This window comes from Pseudopodoces humilis, chromosome 9 (genome assembly GCF_049639895.1).
Source record: "Pseudopodoces humilis isolate 2021_Gansu_Grassland_sample_001 chromosome 9, ASM4963989v1, whole genome shotgun sequence".
In the NCBI taxonomy this organism is placed as follows: domain Eukaryota; kingdom Metazoa; phylum Chordata; class Aves; order Passeriformes; family Paridae; genus Pseudopodoces; species Pseudopodoces humilis.
Window position 1 is genome coordinate 31,740,348 of NC_142208.1, and position 22,067 is coordinate 31,762,414.

Consider the following 22,067-nt stretch of genomic DNA (forward strand, 5'->3'; position numbering starts at 1 on the left):
TTTGTTTTACTGGAGCCCTGTGTCTCACTGGACCAGCTGGTGGTTGTGGCAGCTTCCCCTGCAGTGTTCCATCAGATCAGATTCCTCCCTGGTGACACCACAGGGTTCAGCAGAGGTGCTCCAACTTCCAGGCACAGCCTCAGAGCAGAAGGTGTGAAGTCAGCCTTACACCAGGGTTCGTGTTACAGTTTAAATCCTGGAAGGAGCAGGAAACTTGAAGGCAGGGACCCACAGTGTGGGCACTCTATACTTTCTAGGCAGGGTCCTGTGACCCAGCTGTTCCACAGCACCAAATCCCAACAGATCCCTCCTGCTTCCCAAATCCTCTGCTGCACTGCCAAGCTCTGCATTTCCAGCTTGCTCTCCCACAGGCCCAGGTGCAGACACAGGCAGGCACAGTCACTCTGTAGCAGTTAAAAATATAAAATAAAAGTAATTCTTCTACTTCCCACCTTGGGTAATAAAGGACTAAATGCCTACAGTCATTTCACTGCCTCATTCTTCTTAACCCTCAAAACATCTTTCAAGTCAGCATTCTCCAGGCTGTTAATATTCTTTCTCCTCTCCCCATCCTTTGCATATAATTTCCCTTCCCTGTCTCCTACCATAGTTTTCATAGAATTTGATTCTTCTTTTATGTGTCTCTCAGTGAAAGCCATGCCTTTCATCAGCCCCAGTCCCCACTGGAAGATGACCTCCTCCACTTTGCCAGGTGATTGTGGTACCCACAATCTCACCTGAGACCCTGGATTGCCTTGGAGAACAGCCAGTGATCTGCCCAAGAAAGTCTCCACATAAACAGAGATGCATGGAGGTTTAACAGCCCTCATTTGTTAACTCTGTAGCCACATTCACAAGCTGCAGTCTCCAAACATGGGATGGGAAGGTAATGGGCAGGCAGATGAAGTCCAAAGACAATTTGATACAAGCTTCCTTAAAGCAAAGTCACAGGAAGGTTTCCCACACACAGATCCAAACTGTCCTTTTTCCCTGCTCCCACAGACCCAGAAACACCCTTTTCTCCTTCATCCTTTTTTGTTTTAAATAAAGGGTTGCAGGGAAGCTTGCTTTGCATGAAATCCAGACTCACATTACTGAATATTCATATGCATATGAATGAATATTCATCTATGTATAAACACACAGCCATATTTCAGGGCTTGAAGAGAAGGCCTGCTTTTGATTTAGATAGCCAAGTTGCGGTCAGATTCCATTTCTTAAAGGATAGCAAAGGTTGTATTGGTGATTGCTGGATGAGAAAAACCCAACAACCTTCATGCTGCTCTCCTGATGCCAGCTGAGCAGAGATCCTGCTGGAGACTCCCAGGGCTGCTGAACTCAGTGGGTCAGGAAATGTTTTGCACTGTGGGTACAAGTAAAGAGGCCAGAAACTTGATTACAGGAGAGACTTAGTTAAATATTCACTGGGATTCATTATGTGAAAACCACTAGAAAGGAACAAGTTTCTACAGGAAGGGTAGGGCTGTTTTATTCTTGCTGCTGCTGTGAAATGCTCCTGGTGGCTGTGTAACCCAGCTGCTGTCCTCTAGTGGGAGGAATACAGCAGGTCCGTGAGGATGTGCAGCAATGGTTTTGCTGGTTTTTATTCCTGGTGCTCCTTTAATTTGTCTGTAAAACCAGCCCTGTCCCACGGGTTTCCTCCACGGGGGTTTCATGACAAATGGCCTCTCCCTGCCTTCCCAAGCTGGATGGGTCCCAAAATTTTGCAGGTCCTTTGAAAAGGGCCATAATGCTGTGGAAATGCAAATGATAAACCTCAAAAATCTCTTTAAAAACCGAGATTTTAAACAGGGCTCCAAATTTTGCTGGAATGTTCAGCCTTTTTACAGGCAAATCAGAGCAATTCAGCAACGCATCTGAAAGCAACAAATTCATTTTTGGCCACAGACAGGAAAAGAGCAGTAAGGAGTGAGGAACTGGAGAAACACTGATCCCAGATTTACAGAAAGCATTAGCTCTAAAAAGAGTTTTTCATGGCATGCAAAGGGTGAAATCCTGTGTCGGCCAGTGAGGTAGCTCTGCCCTAAAAACATACAAGGCAATTTCTCTCCTGTAAATTTTATTCCCTGAAGCCTTACATTCAGCAGTCTACTTTCTAAAGGGGAAAAATAATAAAAATTTAAAAAAAAACCCATCAGCAGTCCCACCCTGCTCCACATGTAGCAACAAGCTCCTGGCTAATTCTAGAAAACAGAGAAACTGAAACATTTTAAACAGAAACTGCTGTGATCGCCAGGTACAACCAAAGGGGGGAGGGTGTGGAAGAACAAGCGGTGAAAAACTGAGCTAAAAGCAAAGGAGCAGCATTTGTGATTGTGTTCAACAGGAAAAACATCATCGACAGATAAGAAATAATGTGGGTTTAGCCCTGTCTCTGCAAACAAACAGGTAGGAGCAACTAGAAGCAATGGGTCTCTTTCCATCCAGGGGAGTGCCCAGGGGTCAAGAGAAGGGACAGAAGGGAAAAGAAGCTGAAGGAGGAAAGGAAGGTGCTCATATGCTGCTCTCACTAAACTGGACACGATGGGGAAATACAAGGTTTCTTTGGGGAATACAAGATTTCTTTCTTTCTTCACTCCTGCCTCCATTCCCCTGGTTTCTGATGGTTTAAGGGGTAAGGAGCAGACCAGGAGTGTTTTCCAGAGGCATGAGAAAAATGGGGTTAATCCCCACTTTCCTCAGGGAGCAACTTGTGAAAGATCCCAGAAGAAAATGATGCTGTGATCCCATGTGCTTAGAGACATCCAGTTGCTTTGTACTCCAGGAAAATCTGGTCACTGGATATGTTAAATGCTGGGTTTGGTGCTGTGGCTTCCTTTTCCTGGATGCTGAGATCACCAAACTGGCCCAGCAGAAAATACCTCCTAATGCCCTTCATCCAAAACTCTGATGAATTTGCCACCCATTCAGAGCTCTTCTGTTAAGAGAGAATGGTGGGAGAAGGGAATTAACTTCACCAGAGGGAAAAAGTCTTCCAAAATCCTCATATCTGTGTTAGAATCATGGAATGGTTTGAGCTGGAAGAACCTTTAAAGGTCAGCTAGTCCAACTGCCCCTGCCATGGGCACTTTCCATGTCCCAGGTTGCTCCAAACCCTGTCCAGCCTGGCCTTGAACACTTCAGAGATGGGGCAGCCACAGCTTCTCTGGGTACCCTGAGAGTATTGGGTCATGTCCAGTTTTCCTCCCCCTTTCCAGCTTGCAGCACAGAGCTCCAGGAGGATAAGGCCAATGATGCTGGAGGAGAGGCAGGAGCCTCCAGGCACTGCAGACCCCACTCCTGGGGGCTGTGCTGCCTCTCCCTGTGGTATCTGTGGGCTGGGAGCTGAATCTCATCACCAGAGCAGTGAGGAGAAGCAGTGCACAGCTGTTCGCACGATACATATCTTGTGAATAAATAAACCTCATCTCCAGCGCTTCTGCTCTCTAAACATCTATAGAGACGTGCATTCACTCAAAACATTCAGAAAATAAACAGAAAGGGAGCTGCTCAGTGAACCCTCCTCCTGTCAAAACCCAGCCCTGCAAAAGTGTCGCCTCTCAACAGAATCCAAAATCTCAACAGACCCCAAAATCTGTCTTTTTAAGAAATGCTCTGTCTTATTTCTCCATTTTTTGATGCAGAGACACCTCAGAGGCTGTAGCCTTAGGTTTCCTAAGCCTGATGAATGTTTTTCCACAAATACTGGGAAACAGAAGGAGGTAAAGAATAGTTAAATGCAGCACAATTGAAAATTAGCTCAAAATGCCGCAAGCTGCAATTCAGATGGATTACAAGATAACCTCACCAGTCTCAAGAATGTAACAAGAACAGCCCTAAATCAACATAAATACTTGCTCAACCATTTTCATCTCAGGATTAATGTCAGATTTTATTTATTTTTTTAAATTTTTTTTTCTTTTCTCCTGTGGCATTAAAACCATTTTCCAGCTTTTTTTTTAGGCGAAGTATTTGTGGTTATTGGGAAAGGGGGATGAGAATGGTGATAAGGCAGGGGGAGCGGGGTCCATACACCCTCTGGAGAGTGGGAATGGAGCTGAGCAGGGAAAGGCTGATGCTGGTGGGTGCACCTGGGGTTTGGAGGGGAGACAGACAGATGCCTCCTACCAACCCCACTTTGTTTTTTGCCTGCTCAGCTTTGTCACGAGGGAGCTGTGACCATTTTCAGGGCTTTCTTGAAGGATTTTAAGTCCCAGTGGGCCACACTCACACTACATTCCCACTCAGCAGCACTTTATTCTGGGTAACTTCTGGAGATTTCCTTCATACTCAGAGAAAAAAAAAAAAATCCCCAGAGAGGCACCTGTGGCCTCTGGGATAAATTTCTGCTTTATGGTTGCCTGCAAGCTGGCCTGGAGACACACCCTTGCTTGCTGGAGTACAGATAAGCTTCCAAGGACTTCAAAGGGATTGCTGAAGCAGACTGCAGTGGATTTCTACAGAAATGTAATGCACAGCATGTGTCTGAGGGGATGGAGAAGAGCTGTGGTGGTTTAGATTAGATAGCACTATTTGGCTTTAGAGGGACTTGAGGAAGTGAAAGACATGTAATTGTCTTTTAAAGTGTAATATTTGACTTCAGTTCACCCAGCATTGCAGAAGAGCTTGTAGATAAGCAGTGGAAATTATTTCCTTGTGAGGGGTGGGTACCACTTTCATATGACAAATCTATCTTCTAGCAGTTTCCATCCTGGGCGTCACTGTGCTGGGGTAAGGCTCAGTTATACACCTGTCCAGTCCTAAAAATTTATTATTGAGTTTACTATTGCTACAGAGCACCCCAGGGCCACATCTTCCTTTATTCCCTCTGGAATTACAGAGTCCTAAAATAGTTTGGATTGGAAGGAAAAGCCATTGTAAAAAAAAATTCTTCCTTTTATCAACCTTCTTTTGGTTTCAAACCATCCCCCCTTGTATGATCACAGCCAGCCCTGCTAAAAAGCTCATCCCCATCCATTCTGGGCCATTGCACATTGCCTCATTTACTGGAAGTTTACTGATGGTCTTTATCCACTGTTTGGTTCCAGCTGTGCTCTGTGAATACAAATAGACAGGATTTTACATATTTGTCAGGAGATTGTGGTGTGCTCTCAGTGTTTTTTCTTTCCATTTAAAGTCAATAATATCTTTCAAGAGTTAAACAGAAGGATGAGTTTCTTCCCCTGAAGGAAGGTACACCCAAATAACCAATAGCCAATCTTTATGCAGCTCCTCCTTAGGTGACTATTCCCTATTTGATATTGAGATTTATTTTCCTTGAAGAAATGTGCCAGACCATGCCAACAACATGAAAAATCACTGTGAATTTGTCAGCAGGAACATTTGCTCTGGAGTGAGTACGAGCTTGAAGAGCAGAGCCAGAGTCAAGGCTGAGACTGAAGATTTACTGTTTGTTCCATTAAATAATTCACTGGCCAAACACAAAGCACTGTAAAGTGTGTCTCACGCCAATAAAGAAACATCTGCCCAGAAAAATTTACCTACATGTAGCCCTCAATTGCAGGCTTTGAAATTCCTTGTATAAATCTCATCTCCTTGCCTATCCAGAGGGTATTATTCCCACTCTCCTGGTGAGTTACAATCTCCAAATGCCACCCTGTGCATCTCTGCTAATGAAACCCACGAAGGCAGAGGGACATAAGAACTTCCACAGCTGCCAGCTCACAAACCACCAGAGCTTTTCAGGTCTGTCCCTCACCACCAGTAAAGAGAACCTCTGTAAGGAAGATTTTTCTGTCTACTTTCAGTAAACACAGGGAGATAAATATATGCAGTTTTCCCAAAAACACTCTTCAGCAAAGTACTGGTTTTGCTTCAGAAAGTAAAACTCATGCTGGTAAATAAATTTGTTTCTCCAAAGTGAGCAACTTTGTAAATGAGAGCATGAATTTTTCTGTTCATTTCAATAACTACTGGGCAGTAAGGTTGAAAAAGCAATAATTTGTGAAGCTGTGTTGTACATAATGAAGAATAATTTAGCATTGGCAAAAGGATGGATCCTGGCTTCAGCATGCTGACAAATGAAAGAATGATTTTCCAGTATTTTATTCCTTGGATATTGCCAGCTTTTCACATGAAGTAAATTGGTATCTCAGTTCTCCTCTACCCCTACTTTGCTCACAGGTTAAAAAAACTAACAACATTTATTAGAACAAGAGAGGGAGTCTGATGTCATTGTGGGGACATGGTCTGATGGTTCATCAAACCCCCTGACTGAATAAATCTAAGTGTAAAATTATGGGAAATACTGGAATCACTACATCTATGTCCCAAAAAACCCACTTCCTTGTTTATCTACTAATGCCAGAGTATTAAGAGAAGACCCATTATTCACAGACAACACAAGGAAGTTTGGCATTCCCTGTAGACGTTTGTTCACCACTATCACAGAGACAGAGAAAAGTCAAGTAGACCTCAGATACAGGCCTGTATCTTCATTTTCCTTTGAGGTCCTTGTACAGAAACAGCTGAAAAGAGTAAAAGGTTTCATCTAGATCATAAGCTGGATTAATTTAGTTGATTTATATAATGCTGGGAGAGTTTGTAGGGTACTCTTGGGTTATAGGAGTGATTTCTATGGGATTGCATCAAAGGTCTTCTTCTTACTTGCCTATTTTTTCCCTTCTCATCACAAGCCTGTTGCTGGCTGCTCAGCACCCCTGTGGTGACAGCCCTGACAACTCCTGCCAGCCCAGGTGTTCCCAGGGATGCTGAAACCATGCCCATACCCTCCCCAGCTCACCTGCAGGGGCTCATGGGTTCAGGAGCCACTTGGGCAAGCAGCAGTGGTTTGGACATCACTGAAGTTCAGCCACAGATCCCCTACAAGAGGCCAGGAGGAGAAGGAGAAATCCTGCTCCAGCTGGGGAGGTCTTTGCCCTGCCCACCATAGGGGCTTGTGTTAAATTCCCCTCTATGCTAAGGGAAGAAAAGAAAAATATACTTAGTAGCTCCAAAAGTCACTACCACCACTGTATTGTGCATTCCTTAAATATCTAAGCACACAAGGATTGTTTTTGCAGGAAAATGAGTAGAAAGAAGGCTGCTGTGCAGTTCATTGCTTGGCCTGGGGTATTTCCTGGTGAATTATCCCTTAGCACTGGTGTTCCATCAAAGGCAAGCGGTAACCCATTCCCCAACACAAGAAAAGGGATCAGGAGGCTCTCTGAAGGTGAGACAATTCCCTTTAAGCCATGTTATATTTAATGTCAGTGAGAAGTTATTGGAGAAATAGGCACAGAAGTAAAAATACATCACAGAAAAATTCAGAAAATGCCATTTGTTCTCACTTTTCCCCCCACTTCTTTATGCAGAAAAGATTGAGTTAAGCCTTAAAGCATGCAGGTAAGCAATGCTTTAGTACAGCATTTAAAACATTTTATTTCGCCCAAGTGGAGACTTGCAGCGTCTCGTCTGAGCTCCTGCATCACCTGGGTCAGGTACTTGCTACCAGAATCTCCAGCATTAAGACCATAACTTCTGGTTGAACCAGATTGTTTAGAAAAAAATAACCCCATCTTAATTTAAGTTTTCAAAGAGAGAATTCATCATATCCCTAGGCAAATTGTTTCAGATATTAAATTCTCCAGTGGCCAAGAATGCACACCTTATTACTGGTCTGAATTCTTCAGCTTCAGCTTTCAGCCACAAAACCTCATTACAATTTTGCTTCATTAAAGAGCCCTTTCCCCACAGCAGAACCCTTCTGCAGTAATGGTTTGTCACACAGAGAAGCACGGGGTGATGCACATATTGTCAGGGAGAGACTGCACGCAATAGCCAGTAAACTGTGTAAAGTTGTTACATTTACAGGAATTTCCTGAGTAACCTAAATCAATGCCAGTTATCCAGTCTTTTATTTAGGCCAACTAAACATCTGAAAAATAATAAAGCATGGTCAGTTGTGCTTTCAGCATGCACCGACAGCAGGGACAGCACTGCATCAAATGCCATTAAAATTAGATATTTATGGAAAGGTTTAGGTTTCAACAAAAGGTTTTTCCCCCAGAGGGTGGTTGAGCCCTGGAACAGGAGCAGTGGTCAGAGCTGACAGAGCTCAGGAGCTGTTTGGACAATATTCCTGGGCACAGGGTGGGACAGCTGGGACGTCCTGCACAGGGCCAGGAGCTGGATTTAATGTTGCTGATGGGTCCCTTCCAACCCAGCACATCCCGTGACTGTGAAATGGCAACACCAACACAAAGCCGAAGCACCAGGGCACGGCCCGGCCGCTGCTGTCCCCACAAGCCCTGGGCTGTGGAGCCAAAAGCCAGCAGGAGCACACGGCGTGCATGGGCCGCTCCTGTGCCCGTCCGCACCTCACAGCTCAGGGGATCGCTGATGTGTTTGGCAGCCGAGGTTTGAAGGAAAACAATGCAGCACCTGATTGTTATTTTGTACTGGCCTTTGTGAGGCTGCAGAAGGAGCAGCGCGGGTGCGGCCGAGCCGTGCCGGGAGTGCCGCCGTGGCTCCGGCGTGTTGCGGCTTGGCCGTGCTCCTCCTCAGAGGCTGGCTGGTAACTCCAAGAGATGGCAGAGCACAAAGTTAACTCCCTGCCTGCCTCCTGGGGCACCACACGGGCTGGAAGAACGAGCTGCACGACAACGGTGCTGCTCCTTCCTCTGGTGAGGCTCGAACAGGCCTCAGCGGGCCGTGGCTCACCGCTGGTCGCTCTGCTGGCTGGAGGAGGACGGGGTGGAAGAGCAAACCCCTGGGAACAGCAGGGAATCTGGTTCTCCACGTGGGGAACGTGCTTGGAGGCGATGAACTCCACTGTGGTCAGTGGTGGTGGCGTTGCAGATGCAATAGGTGTTCCCAGAGGAAGCTCTGCTCCAAAGCAAGGGAGCCTCCTTGGTGCCGCGGTCGCAGCTTCAAGGAATTAAACTGCACTGGAAAACAGCAGCTGTGTGACAACAAACCAAATGTACACCTTCATGGACAGCACGAATGGTTCAGTCAAACAACGAGGGGCTGGGGGCTCTGTGTGATAAACATCCCATTACCTATGACTTGTATAAACCCAGCGATTTTGCAGAAGGCACAATTCATTTTTTCACTCAGATTTTTATTATTAAGATGTGCTTTGGCTCAGAGACAGCCCCAGCTTCAAGAATTCTGCTGGGTTTCATTTTTTTTTTCTTTTTACGAGGGCATGTAGTGACAAGACAAGAGGGAATGGCTTCAAATTGACAGAGGGCAGGTTTAGATGAGATATTAGGAAAAAATTATTTACTGTGAGGTTGGTGAAGCCTGGTACAGGGTGTCCGGAGAAGCTGTGACTGCCCCATCCCTGTGAGTTCCAAGCCAGATTGGACAGGGCTTGGAGAGTGGAAGGTGTCCCTGCCCAGGGTAGGGGGTGGAATGGGATGAGCTTTAAGGTCCCTTCCAACCCAAACCATTCTGTGATTCTATGACCAGTACATTTTAAAGAAATGTGCTTTTTGGTTTTCACCCTAATTTTGAGCAGAAGAATGGGTAGAGCCCTGCATTTCCAGTAACTCTTTCAGCAGAGCCAGAAGGAAATTCTTAGGGAAGCTGGTGGTATCTCAAACTGAAAGGAAGGACATCAGCATAGAGAAAGTTGAACAGGAGAGTTCCCAGACACTAAGTGTTGGGTTATTAGATAATTAGCTTAGGAGTAATATTAGCTTAAGAGTAATATTAGATTAATATTTGATGGATATTAGATTAATATTCTTGGCACAGGAAATAGGAGCACGTTGAATTTTGTTGATAGCATAAGACTGGAAAGGACTGTCAAACACAGGAAGATGGAAATGTCTATTCAGGGAGAATGGGATCAGAACAGACAAGAATAAAAAAAAATAAAGACTGAATTGACTGGCACAATGAATAGAGTTGTGCTGCTCAGGATTAACAGTGATAGTTATGCCAAACTTTACCAGCTGGCAAGAAAATGGAGAACACATGGAAGTTAGAAAGTTTTGAGCTATTGAGAGAGATTCTGGAGTAACTTTCTAGATGATAGTGAGGGAAAATTTCTGCCTAACCTTAGGCTGACAGTGGATACACAGAGGTCTACACAAGGTTATGATGAGCTGATGATAGGGTTCAGCATCTCAGGTAGGAGCAGGAACTTTGAATTGAAGCTGCTCACATCTGCTCTACAAATCAGTGGGTGCTTTTCTAATTAAACCCTTTTTGTGATTATTATCTCCACTGCCATTTTTTACATTTTTTTAGGGTCACCACTATAATCAAACTGAGCACCATGTCTTCGTATATACATTTCTTTGCAAAATACTCATTCAGAAATGTTCAAAGCAGACCTCACTCCAGACTGAGGCCTTTTCTTACCTGACATTAGAGATCTTCCTCACCCTCAGCAACTGACTGAGGAAACATTTGTCTACAAACAGGTAATTTGGGGTGATGATAGCCTTTGTGTATACAAAACACTGTTGCATTAAACACATCACACACTTCAGAGGGAAGAGGCAAAGTACATCAGGTCAGCAGCTTCTGAAGTTTCTGCAGCACAGCTGGATGAAAGAAAAAGCCACTCTTAACAAGGGGGGTGATACTGAACCAACCAAAGAACACTAAGGGTAGAGCTGGGGTGTGAGTAAAGACAGGAATATGCTCAATTCTAAGCAATTTACACTCAGTACATGAAGGCTCTATTTCTCCTCCGAGCAGTAAGATGTTTCCAGCAAAACCTGGGTTAGAAATAGAGATATTTGCAAAGCTTTTATTACCATTATAGTTCATCCAAGATGATGTGTCTGGTTTGAAAGTTGCAAAAAAACATATTCTTGTTAAAAATGCTGCCAAGAAGCTAAATGAAAACAGCCTGCTGCTGAATCCCATGTTTGCAGCATTACCAGTGGGTTTTTTCAAGGGTGTTTATATAGACCGAGTTTCATTTAACAAGGCAAAAGCCGGAGCTCTCACATACTCCATTATTTCTCTGCAGGTCCTTCTCACCAGGGTTAAGTCTTTACACTACTTCCAAGCAAAGCAGCCAAGAAAAAGAAGAAACAAATGCTACTACTACTGAGCACAGAGGCCTCCTTTGCAAGAAATGTGATTTACGGAATGAAGTTCCTGGCATGTCTGCCGCGGGCTGTCACAACGTGTGCCTAAAATCCAGGGCTGAAATATGATCCCCGCTCCTTCCAAGATGCATTGTGGCTTCTAGCAAGTTCTTCTGGAAGCACAGGCAGCCCTTTGCTCAGGAGCTGGGCTCCTCCTGTGTTGCCTCTCTGAGAACTCTTTGGGGGTGAGAACCCTCCTAATTCCCTACAAAGCCAGTGTTGGTGCTTTGCTGAAAGTTCTGGAAACTTTTCCACGTAGTTTGGAGAACTGATGCACTTGGAGAGACACAGAGCAAAGCTCATCCTGGTATCCAGAGGAGGCTTTGTGTTTGTCCTGGCTTTGTCCTCCCCACATTTGTGCATCAGAAACCCAACTGCCATGAACTGAACCATGGTGGAGACCTCTTCCCATAAGTTCACGAAATGGCAAGGAAGCAACAGCAGCTTGGGAGCTCTCTGGCCTTTGCTGGCCCTGTTGAGGTTGAAGGTAGTTTCATTCCCTTTCTGCAGTCCTTTGGGTGTTCCTTTTCCTCCACATGAAGGAAATGCTTTTTCACCATTAAGCCTTTCCTCAGCTGTGTTTCAAGCCCAGAAAACATTTTACCTCTAGCAAATTTTACCTCCTCGTCATTTTCCTGCTGTCTTCAAAGCCAGTGGGACAGCAGCATTTTTACCACCATGATCTGCCTCAACTTGGCAGCAACAGAAACCCCACCACTGTGAGGCCCCTTTTTGCCAGCCTTTTCCCAGCCCTTGCCCACGGCTGATCCCATGGGAGACATCCCCCTCTGGGAGTGGAACTGCTGAGGGTGGAGGTCACCAGCTCCTGCTGGACTTCATTAGTGAAAACACACTGATTTTGGATAAAACCTGTGATTTTGGATAAAACCCAGCATATCAGTTATACAGTGGAGTAGCTAACGTGCATTATCTGCTGATGAGCAGGTACTTCCTAAGAGTAGGAACAAACAAACTGACAAAACTTTCTGCAAAACAAAAGAGCCAACAGAACGAGTCAAACCAAGCCTGCCTGACCGTTGGCTCTGTGTTTGCTTCAGCAGGTTCTGGCTCTGGCCCCACTTGAGCCACAGAGTTTTGAAATCCATGCGTTTCTTCGTTCTCATCTTTCAGCTTTGCAGTAGACTTTTTTCCCCCCACAAACGTCTCCAAGGCCGTGTGGGATGTGGTCCAGCTCCCATTAAGGTCAGTGGGAGTGCTGCCACTACTTCCCTGTGGGTCTCAGCCCTATCCCATTGTATTACATTTCTAACTGCAATTGGATACAGATTATTTCAATTTTTTTTCCTCTCCCAGTGCCCACAATGGGCAAAGTATTTTCCAAACAGAAGAGGTCCCACTGCATGTCCCTAAATCTCTGGAGGTACTGGAAAAATTCTCCTAATTAAATACATTTGACATGCGAGATCATAACTGTTCTCTAATAATTTTTTTAAAGACTTCTCTCTCATGTAGCTTTCCTTAGCTGTACAATAGCAGGGATTAAATCCTGATTCTGCTGAAGTTCATGGGAGTTTTTCCAATTAGCTTTGTTGGAGCCATATTGTCTTTCTTCATCTCCATCTTTAACACTACTGGGCCACTACTGAAAATATTCTGACAGGAACCATCACAATAATGTCTCGTTTGGATGACTGGGTTACTCTTCAGAAAAAAAATTAAAAAAAATTGAGTTTTCCCCAGAGAGCAAACCAATAAATAGTAAAAATGTTAGTTACACTCTCTGATGTGAAGTGTTAAGGAAAACAGCAACTACCAGGTGCCAACCCTGACCTTTATATTGAAGATTTGGAGACAGAGGGTTTAAAGACATTGTGGACATCCCAAAGTAGGGATTTCATGAAGGAAACACAAATTTACAGAGTTTGCGAATGGACAGTTTAGTTTCTTCTCCATAACAAACTGACCAGGGGGCAGTTTGGAACTATTTGGGACTCAATCTAGTTAGGAAGATTCAAGTGATACCTGCTAGCCACAAGGGAAAAACACTGACAGTGACTAATTTGGGGAAAGGTATGGATTTGTTGTTATTGTGCACACATTTCAGTCTCACAGATGAATTACATCACACAGCAGTGCTGCTTTGTCACCAGTAAGCTCCTCCTCATCTGGAGCTTTTACTGACTAACAGAGCCTGACCCTAAAAGCAGGTTGTGATTGATGGCAGGTCCCTGCTGCCAGAGCAGCCTCTCCAAGTCACCAACTGTGAGCTGGCCTCAAGTTTACACACATGCTCATGCAGTATTTACTGAGGTCAAGCAGGTTACATGCATGCTGTATTTACCAAAAAAATATCCATGTTTGGGTGGCATGAATCCAAAGGAGGAACTCCAAAACCGCTTCCTGCTGCTGCTGCTGGAAAAGGACAGAACCTGGGTGCCTTCTGTTCAGATACATCTTGTGGGAAGGAGCCCTGACAGGGTTCCAGCAGAGCCAGCAGAAAGGTGTGTGGCACAGGCTGCTTCTGTACACTGATTTCTGGTCATACTGCCATTTAGATCAGCCTTTAGGTTAATTATTTGTTGTGGCAAAAGAGGGGGAAAAAAACGTTTGGATATACTCAGAGAGAAATAAATAATGGCATTAATTAAAAGAGATGCCTGGAGCTCACACAGCAATATCTAAAGTGATGAGTATCACAGGAGATCAGTCTCTTCTCCCAAGTATCAGATAACAGGACAAGAAGAAACGGCCTCAAGTTGTGCCACAGTTTAGATAATAGGAGAAGTTTCTTCTCTAAAAGGTGGTCAAGCATTGGCACAGGCTGCCCAGGGCAGTGGTGGAGTCATCATCCCTGGAAGACCTAAAAGTGTGGATGTGGCACACAGGGACATGGGTTAGTGGTGACCTTGGCCATGCTCAGTTAACATTGGGCTCACTGACCTTGAAAGCTTTTTCCAACCTTAATGATGTTTTAATTCTGGGATAATCTGATGATGATATTGATGGCACACCATCAGCCAAATCAGACATCTCCAGGGAATGTGAGAGGGAGAAACACACTTTGTCTATTTCTTTAACTTTTTAAAGCCTGGAGAACACTACTTTGAACACCCACAGTGGTTTTATCTGTAGCTCTCAGGACAAGCTGGACAAATGCCATTTCTCTTGACATGAAAAGCAAACCTGGACCTGAATTCAGCAGAGCTTTTATTGTACATAGTTATTGAACACACGTGTAAGCCCCATTGAAACTAATAACCTCAAAGATACACTGTTTGTTCTACAGGGATCAGGTCAGGGATGTACTTAAAGTACTTCCAGGGTCCAAGGAATCACTGATTCTGTCTTCTATTCTCATTACTAACATACTCATTAAGAAAATTCTTCACTTTTTCTGTGTCATTTTTTTAACACAGGCTCCCCACAACAGCTGTAGACAAGATTCTTCTCCTGTTTAAGGGCATATAATCCTCAGCATGGGCAATATAAACAGGCTCAGCCACATAAAACAAATATGGACGTTTTCCATATCTAAGAAAACCTACACTAGGTTTGTTGGGTTTTTTTTCTTCTTTAAAACATCAAAAACATTTGGCTGCATAAGCAGACAAAAGTGGTTATATACTTTGTAAGTATATTAAAAGTCAGAATAGTTGCTCATGAACATACTGAATGGATTTTACTTGTTTCCCATAACGGAGCCCAGGCTGGCATTGGTTTAGACATTTTAGTGCAGAAGAAATGTCAAGCATGCACTCATCCCCTGACTGAAGTTCAAATCAAACAAACCAGGCTAGACAAGCTAATAACAAGCTTTGTTCACTCCAGAATGGCAGCTATGGAAATATGCCTCATTTTATATATTATTACATGGACGGGCTGAAAAGGCCACTGAAAAAGCAACCAGCATTGTTTTTCTTCTTTAAATGACCAGTTCCAAGCTACTTATTTAACCAAGAACAATATATAAAAAAAGCACATCATACTTTCACAGCATGGATCTCTTCATAATTCAGTTTTCCCTGTCATAAATTATGATTCATGTAAGTAGACTATTTTTATTACTAGAAACTGGGAACATATATGGAAATCAATATTACCAAAACTTGGAAGTAAATTAGAACCACTTTTTGGGGGTCAATTTATAAAGGCAATATGACATGCCTTGTTGTTTGCAGCTCTAGTGTCAAAATAAAGAGCAAGAACCATTGATAGCTTGTTCCTTATATAAAAATTAACATTTAAACTTGAAGAAAATTACTGCTACATTTAAGAGATGGTCTGGAGACAGAAGAACACTGAGAATGCTGCTGCTCTGTCTTTGGGGGTGGTTTGCCATTTCCCTTTCTAGGAACCAAAAGCCCCTTTTCAGCTGGTGTCTGACAGTTTTGCAGAGTTCCTGCCTGAGGATGGGAGGAAGGCACGTTCCTCTCCTTGTGCATCCCTCTGCTCTACAGGAAATAAACTGGAAGCAGCCCTGGCATGGCTGGAGATGCCTCCAGAAATGAACTCTCAAAACCAGCAACCCAGTGCCTTGAAGAAGCAGATACATTAACCCCTTTCCTTCTAAATTCCTACGCCTACATTCCAAATATTTACCCTAGCAAACATTACCCAACCTATAGATTCCAACTGCAATCAGCATCTTGCCTCCCTCTGCCTGGATGGTTTGGGGGCCTTCCCAAAGACCCCTGGATGCCCAAAGCATCAGACCTGCTTGGCTCAACAGCAGCTTTTTATCACAGAAACACAAAAGGTCACAGTAACAGTCTGCAGCCTCTCTCAGCAAAGGGAATAAATGTGCAAACAAAGCCATTAGCAGTTTCCAAAATAAGCCCACCCTTCTTGGTCGCCAGGAGCACAGAGTGCCACATATGCACTGCACAGAAATGCCTGCTCACGTGGCAGCTGAGCAGCTGTGGGGAGCTGGGAGCCAAAGCAAAGCTCTCCCTTTAACCACAGAAATGCCACCTTAATTAATTATTTTGATTCTCTGTGCTTAAGAGCATTAAAGATAAGCACAGGGAGATCAAGAGGAAGGCTTTCACCTGCCAGCCCACTTTATTCCCCTCTCCAATTAATGCCCATGTCCAACAGGTGTCACTTTAAAAAAATGTAAAATTTAAATAGCTGCCCTGGAGGATATACACAGAAATCACCAGGGAGCCATCTGTGCCACAAAACTTTCAGCAGAGACACAGCAGCCAGAAAAAAAGAGAATCAACAGCAATAAAAGCAAACATTCTGAGGTAAGAAATGGCAAAAATGTTTGGGTCAGCACTAATAAAAGATTTTTTCTGGTTATTATTTTCCTTATCAGCCTGGCAGGGCCAATTCACCCCTCTTGCACTCCCCCAGTGCTCCAGGGCAGGAGACCCTCTCTCCCCTCTGGCATCCCTGTGGAACTCACTGCTGCTGCCCAGGAATGGCTCATTTATCTGTCCTCTCTCCCAGAGTTTGTTTTCCTGCTGCTATGGTTCTCCCACTGCTGGAATAAACACGAGCAGAAGTCTCCTGCATGACTCAGGCTCCATTTGCTTTGGTGGGAACTCCTTGGCGCATCCAGGAGACCCAAACCACATCCTCCAAACCCCAGTCTTCTCAAACCTGAGCTTGCCCTCTGCCTAGAAATTTTCCATGGATTTTGCAAACATCAAACATCATTGTCTCCCACTTAATCTCTTACCTTCAGATTACAGGGCTCACAGAGCAGAAAACACATCTTGTGGTTTAAAAAGCTCCTGCTATCTTCTGGTCAGAAACAAACAAATAATTCCATGTAAGGCCCAGTTTGAAAGAAGCATTCAAATAGCAGAGGAGGAATAAAATAATTGATAGTGGCAGGTATTGATGGGGCAAACAAATTTAGAGAGGCTGCAATTATACCCAGGTTGTACTTGTTTGAAATGTTAACTGTTTGATGAGACTTAACACCCAGCTAATGAGCTTTTAAAAGTAATTCCCACATACAGCCACCTTCCTTTGCTCACAGAAGGGAAGCAGTGTCTGGCAATTGCCTTGCCCATCAATCCAGGGCTAGCGGCTAATCCTGTTTTATTGCCATCATTAGCCAAATACATGGAGCATCCACAGAGCAGCTGCCTGCTCTTCCTCTTTCTCCCTCTCCTCCTTTCCAGCCTCTGCATCCCCTCATACAAGATAATGCTGTCAGTCCACACAGATTATTTTCTCTTATTATCTTCTGCTGTTCTCCCTGTTATCCACCCCACAGGAAAGGTGTTCAGGTTCCACAGCTGGCTGGGTGCCTGCCTCCTGCTCCTGCACATGCACCTCCTCCACCTGCAGCTCCAGGAGGGGCTGCCTCACAGCTGAATTTACTTCTGAAAACTTAACTCCTCTTCCTAAAGCTGGATGTGGCCCTCATTCCCCAAAAACAGTTGTTCTGTATCCAGCAGTTCCAACCTGGCCTCACTCAGCCATCCTCACTGCTCTTACACTTTGCCCTCTCCCAAATTCTCTGTGATTCCATTCAATTTGCACTAAAAGGGTTTAAAATCAAAAAGTGCATATGAAAAAAAATCTTTACAAAGTTTAAAATACAAAAGACTAACAGAACCAAGAGGAGAGCGTGTACAGAGTCTGCACTCAGGGGGAGCCCGTGGGGATTTGCAACACTGAGAGGTGAAAATGTGCAAAGATCTATGCCAGGAAGCAAAACTGGAGAGAATAATCCATGAACATTCAGTTCAGCTTATTTCAGGGGGAGGTGAGGTGAATAAATGAAAACCATCCTTAGAGCCTTGCATGAAACAGTTTGCAAGTTTTATTATTTATTATTATTTTATTATTTATTCAGCTTTAGCTGGTCCTTGGACTTCTTTTTTTCCCCAAAAGGTGTGTGTCCCTTCATTAAAAAGGTGATAAATAAAGAATATTAAGTAAAATAAATAAATAATAAATATAAATATAAATAAAATATATATTTATATAAAATATAAATCTATTATATATTATGTTAATTATATTATATATTTATAGCAAACAAATAAATATAAATAATTATAAAATAATATTTCTAATCAACATAATATAATATCTATTATATCATATATAATATATAACATAATATAAATATATAATATAAAATAAATATAAATGAATATAAAAATAAATAAAGAATTTAGGTAATAAATAAAGAATAATCTTTGGTACTAGAGTTATGCCACCTGCATGGCAAGGAGCAGGCAGGCTTCCTTCCAGCCTGCAGAAAGAAACAAAGAGCTCACACCTGCATCTCATGCCAAAGTAAGTAAACAAATGCACTGTGAGTTATGGGACCTTCATTCTCTCAGCTGCCTTTGCTTGTTTGCTTGCCCAGCTCCATTTCTTCATGGCAATGGGCCATTTAAAAAAAATTAATTCTTTATCTGCTACTATTTGCACTCAGATTTTGGGTCAGGGAGAGCACAAACCAACACCTTCAAGCCCAGGTGCCAAGTGCTGGGTTTCTCACTATGTGCTGGGCAGAGCTATCCAGTTCCTCAGAGTATAAATCCTCATCAGACCATTTTTTTCCTCTGGTGTGAGTTACCTTTCCTCCATTCTGGATGCTTTAATCCAGGCATTTGCTTTTTGATACTTTCAAAACCTGCCCAAGGTGAGCCACCCTGAAAATTTCTGGGTGTGTTGATCTCTGGGCAATGGCCAGCTAACAGTTAACTGGGCTAGCAGTGGTGTGGCAGGAATTCCACCATCCTGGTGCTACCTGATAACCAGGAATATCAGGAGATGAAAGGAGCAGAGGGGTCTTCCACCAGACTGCGGGGGACAGAAAAAGGGAGCGGAGCAGAAAATGCCATAAAATAACCTTACCAACATCATATGCTGACTTAGCTGGCTAAAAGCACTTTCCTTCTGCATTCTTCGCCCAGCATGGAGTGACAGAACCAATAATGTTATCGTGCCAGCCTCCACAAGCCAAGCCTTGCTAATCTCTCCTCACTCATTCTCTCTGCGCCGTGCCGCCGTACGCAGTCCCAAAGAGCTGAATTGTCCCTTTGTCACTTCAGGTACAGTCACCAGCCCTGGTACAAAGCCAGTCCCCCTGTGCAGAGTCCCCATTGTCCCTGGTTGTTTACTGTGGGTGCATTTGCTGTGGGACAGCTGGTGACTTGTGGCACTGGGCACTGTCCTGCTGCCCAGCATCCTCGGCAGGGCACCAAACAAAGCTCAGCAGTGTCCAGCGTCTCCCACGGGGAGGGACAACACAAAGGAGGTTGCTGGAGCCGTGGCTTATCTTGCATTTCCTTCATGATATCATAACCTTAGAGAGGAAGGCGCTGTCTCAGTGCAAGAAATTCAGCTGCCTGCATCCTGCACTGCCCCAGCCACAAGGGATAAAGGGATGCTAAGCCAACCAACAGCGCTGTGCTCTGTTTGCAGTGTATATTCCCACATCACGCCGTGTCATTCAGTGATCCCGGGACAAAACCCTAATCCAAAACAACCAGAGGGTGGGGGGTTCAAATTAAAACAGTGCTGGGAAGAGTTTTCAGACACTCAGCAGTGGCCTCGATGCTGGTTGAGCCCCAGTTTCACCACGAGGGTCTGTGATAAGGGAGCAAGCGCTTTGGAAATGCCCCAGCAACCTTTCCTGCTTGGTTTTCTGCAGCGTTTCTTGGCCACTGTGTAGAGAGGAGGAGACTAAGGGGCAAGGGAGAGCCAGAGTATTTGGGGCTGTCAAGGAATGGCAGAAAGCAAAAGCAAATGAATAAACTGCTTTACTTTTAGTTGCATGAGACAGCTTTACAGACAGAAAGCCACAGGCATAGCCCTGAGGAGCAGCAAAGCAAAACTTACCATTACCAGAGCAGGAGAAAGGTAGCATTAGGCAGAAAGGAAGAAACTGAGATGAAAAGGTTGAAGAAGTGGGTCATTTCATCAGTAAGGCAAATCCATACCTTGAATTAACTGCATTTATGCAGTTTGTAATTATGTTTTGTAATAGTTTTATTCCTGACGGGTGGCATGATTGAAAAGCTCGTAAGAGGGGCTGAGTCAGATCCATCCCACATCCCACAGGACCAGCAGTGGATTCCTGGTCCTCCCAGCTCCTATCAACTGCCTGCCAGCTTTCTCAGCAGCTTTTTTTACCTGAGTCATTGCATTTCATAACAAGTGATGAATCCAGCCTTCATTAATTTTCTTAGTTAATTTTAAAAAATAATTTCTATTTCTGTCCTTCACAATATCCTGTGGAAGTGAGTCCCACCATTAATTTTGTGGTGGGAAAAAAAAAATATTTTTTCCTTTACTTGCCTTACGTGCTGCTTGGTCTTTGTACTACTTATGTTTGTTTTTATTGTAGCAGTCAATAACTGTGCTCTAATTGCATCTGCCTTATGGACCTGATCAAGTTTTCCTCTCTCCTCCAGATCAGTAGGAGGATTGTTCAGCAAACAGCTTTGGAGAGAGGATATTTCCTCAAGGAGTAGGCAGCAAGGAAGAAGGCAGAAAAAAGAGACATTAAGAGCAATGTAATGGAAAGAGCAAGACTCTGGGAATTGAAAAGGTGTGAGGCACGGCTTGGGGTTGAGTGATTGATGTGAGGTCTTAAAGCAAAGCCCAGAATGTGATGAGTTTCATTTTCATAAAAAACACTGCAGTCATTATGTGTGGCCAGGAGGCTGCACAGCACTAAATATTGCTGATGTTTAAGAGCTTCTTTTTAAGAGCTCAGGCCTTAAAATATCACGTGTGGGCAGCAGCAAGCAGTTATTTGTGGTGAGTGGTTACCAATGGACAGAGAGCCCAGCTGCCATAAACATTGCAACTTTATTTTCTTCCTTTGTACTGCTCTTCCCCAAAATGTGCCAAATAAAACACGTCCTCCCAAACAGACCCGCTATTATTTTATGGTCTCACCATGCTGGGTTAGAAATTGCAGTGTCATGAAAACATCCTTTAAATAAATAATAAAGCAGGATGTTCCTAAGACAGGGTCTTGCATCTTGAAGGAGCCTGCACAGCCTCACAAACCCCCCACCACATCTGGGAGAGGTAACAGCCCTCAGCAACGTTGCTTAGTGGTTCAGGCCAGCAAATGTGGAATAAATATTATATATGGCATTTAACAAGGCCTTTTCCAACCTAAATGATTCTATGAAATACAAATTCCACTCCATTCCCATTCCCAAGCTCTGCAAAAAGAACTTTTCCCTGTGAACACACCATGAGAACACACAACGTGCCTTCTGCACCGTGGTTTGCTTGGGTGTGTTTTTGTAGGGGTGAAGTTTCTGCCCCACAGGCTTTACAATCTAAATTGCAACAAGGCAAGGTAATGAAAGCAAAAGGATGGAATGAAGAAAATCAATCTCAATACCTAGAAATACAAATGTGATTATGTCAAATGTACACATGATGCAGGTTCCAGAATGAAGGGCAAGATGGAGAGAACCAGAAGCATACCAAGATGGAATCATGAGGAGAGATTTACAGAGTCTTTCCGGGGGAGGATCAAGACTTTGTCTGATACATTCAAATGGGTCAGGAAAGGAGAAGGAAAAAAAAGAAAAAAAAAAAAAGAAAAAAGAAAAAAATAAGCAGAGCAAATTCAATGCTCAGTTATTAGAGTTATGGGAAAAAAAATCGAAATTTTTAGACTGGACACAGCATTAATCATGATCTAGACTGAGAACCACTGCAGAGAGCACAGCCCCAGAGCAAAATGGATCTCCCCTCCCATGCCTGACTGTAAGTGATGCTTTCCTGGCATGGGATGGCTTCTCTGGGAAGTCTCCAGCCATGGTTGGTGTGTTTGGGCATTGGGAACACTCCCAGACAACATTCACCCCCAGCTGGGAGTCAGTCAGATCGCTGAGTCCCACAGGAGAGGGGAGAGGACACCCACAGCCTGATGATGCATCAGTTGCTTCTGTGCAGAGACTTAATTTTTTCGTAATAAAATAAGACAGCACTTGTGAGAGTCACGTACTTCAAAGTAAGTCAAATCATTTTCCTCCATGGCATGAGTTAAATCCATCATTCTGTGAATGAAGTAGATCT

The 22,067-nt window shown here is 43.9% G+C and overlaps 1 long non-coding RNA gene across 1 annotated transcript; it reads right to left on the reverse strand.

Annotated features, from left to right (window-relative positions):
* Positions 1-8,342: 8,342 nt before the first annotated feature.
* LOC148183811 (uncharacterized) lies at positions 8,343-16,837 on the reverse strand. Its single transcript, XR_015773288.1, has 3 exons — positions 16,726-16,837; positions 10,339-10,523; positions 8,343-8,923 (listed from the first exon to the last, which is right to left on the reverse strand). It is a non-coding gene; the product is annotated as an uncharacterized LOC148183811 (long non-coding RNA).
* Between the last annotated feature and the right edge of the window lie 5,230 nt (positions 16,838-22,067).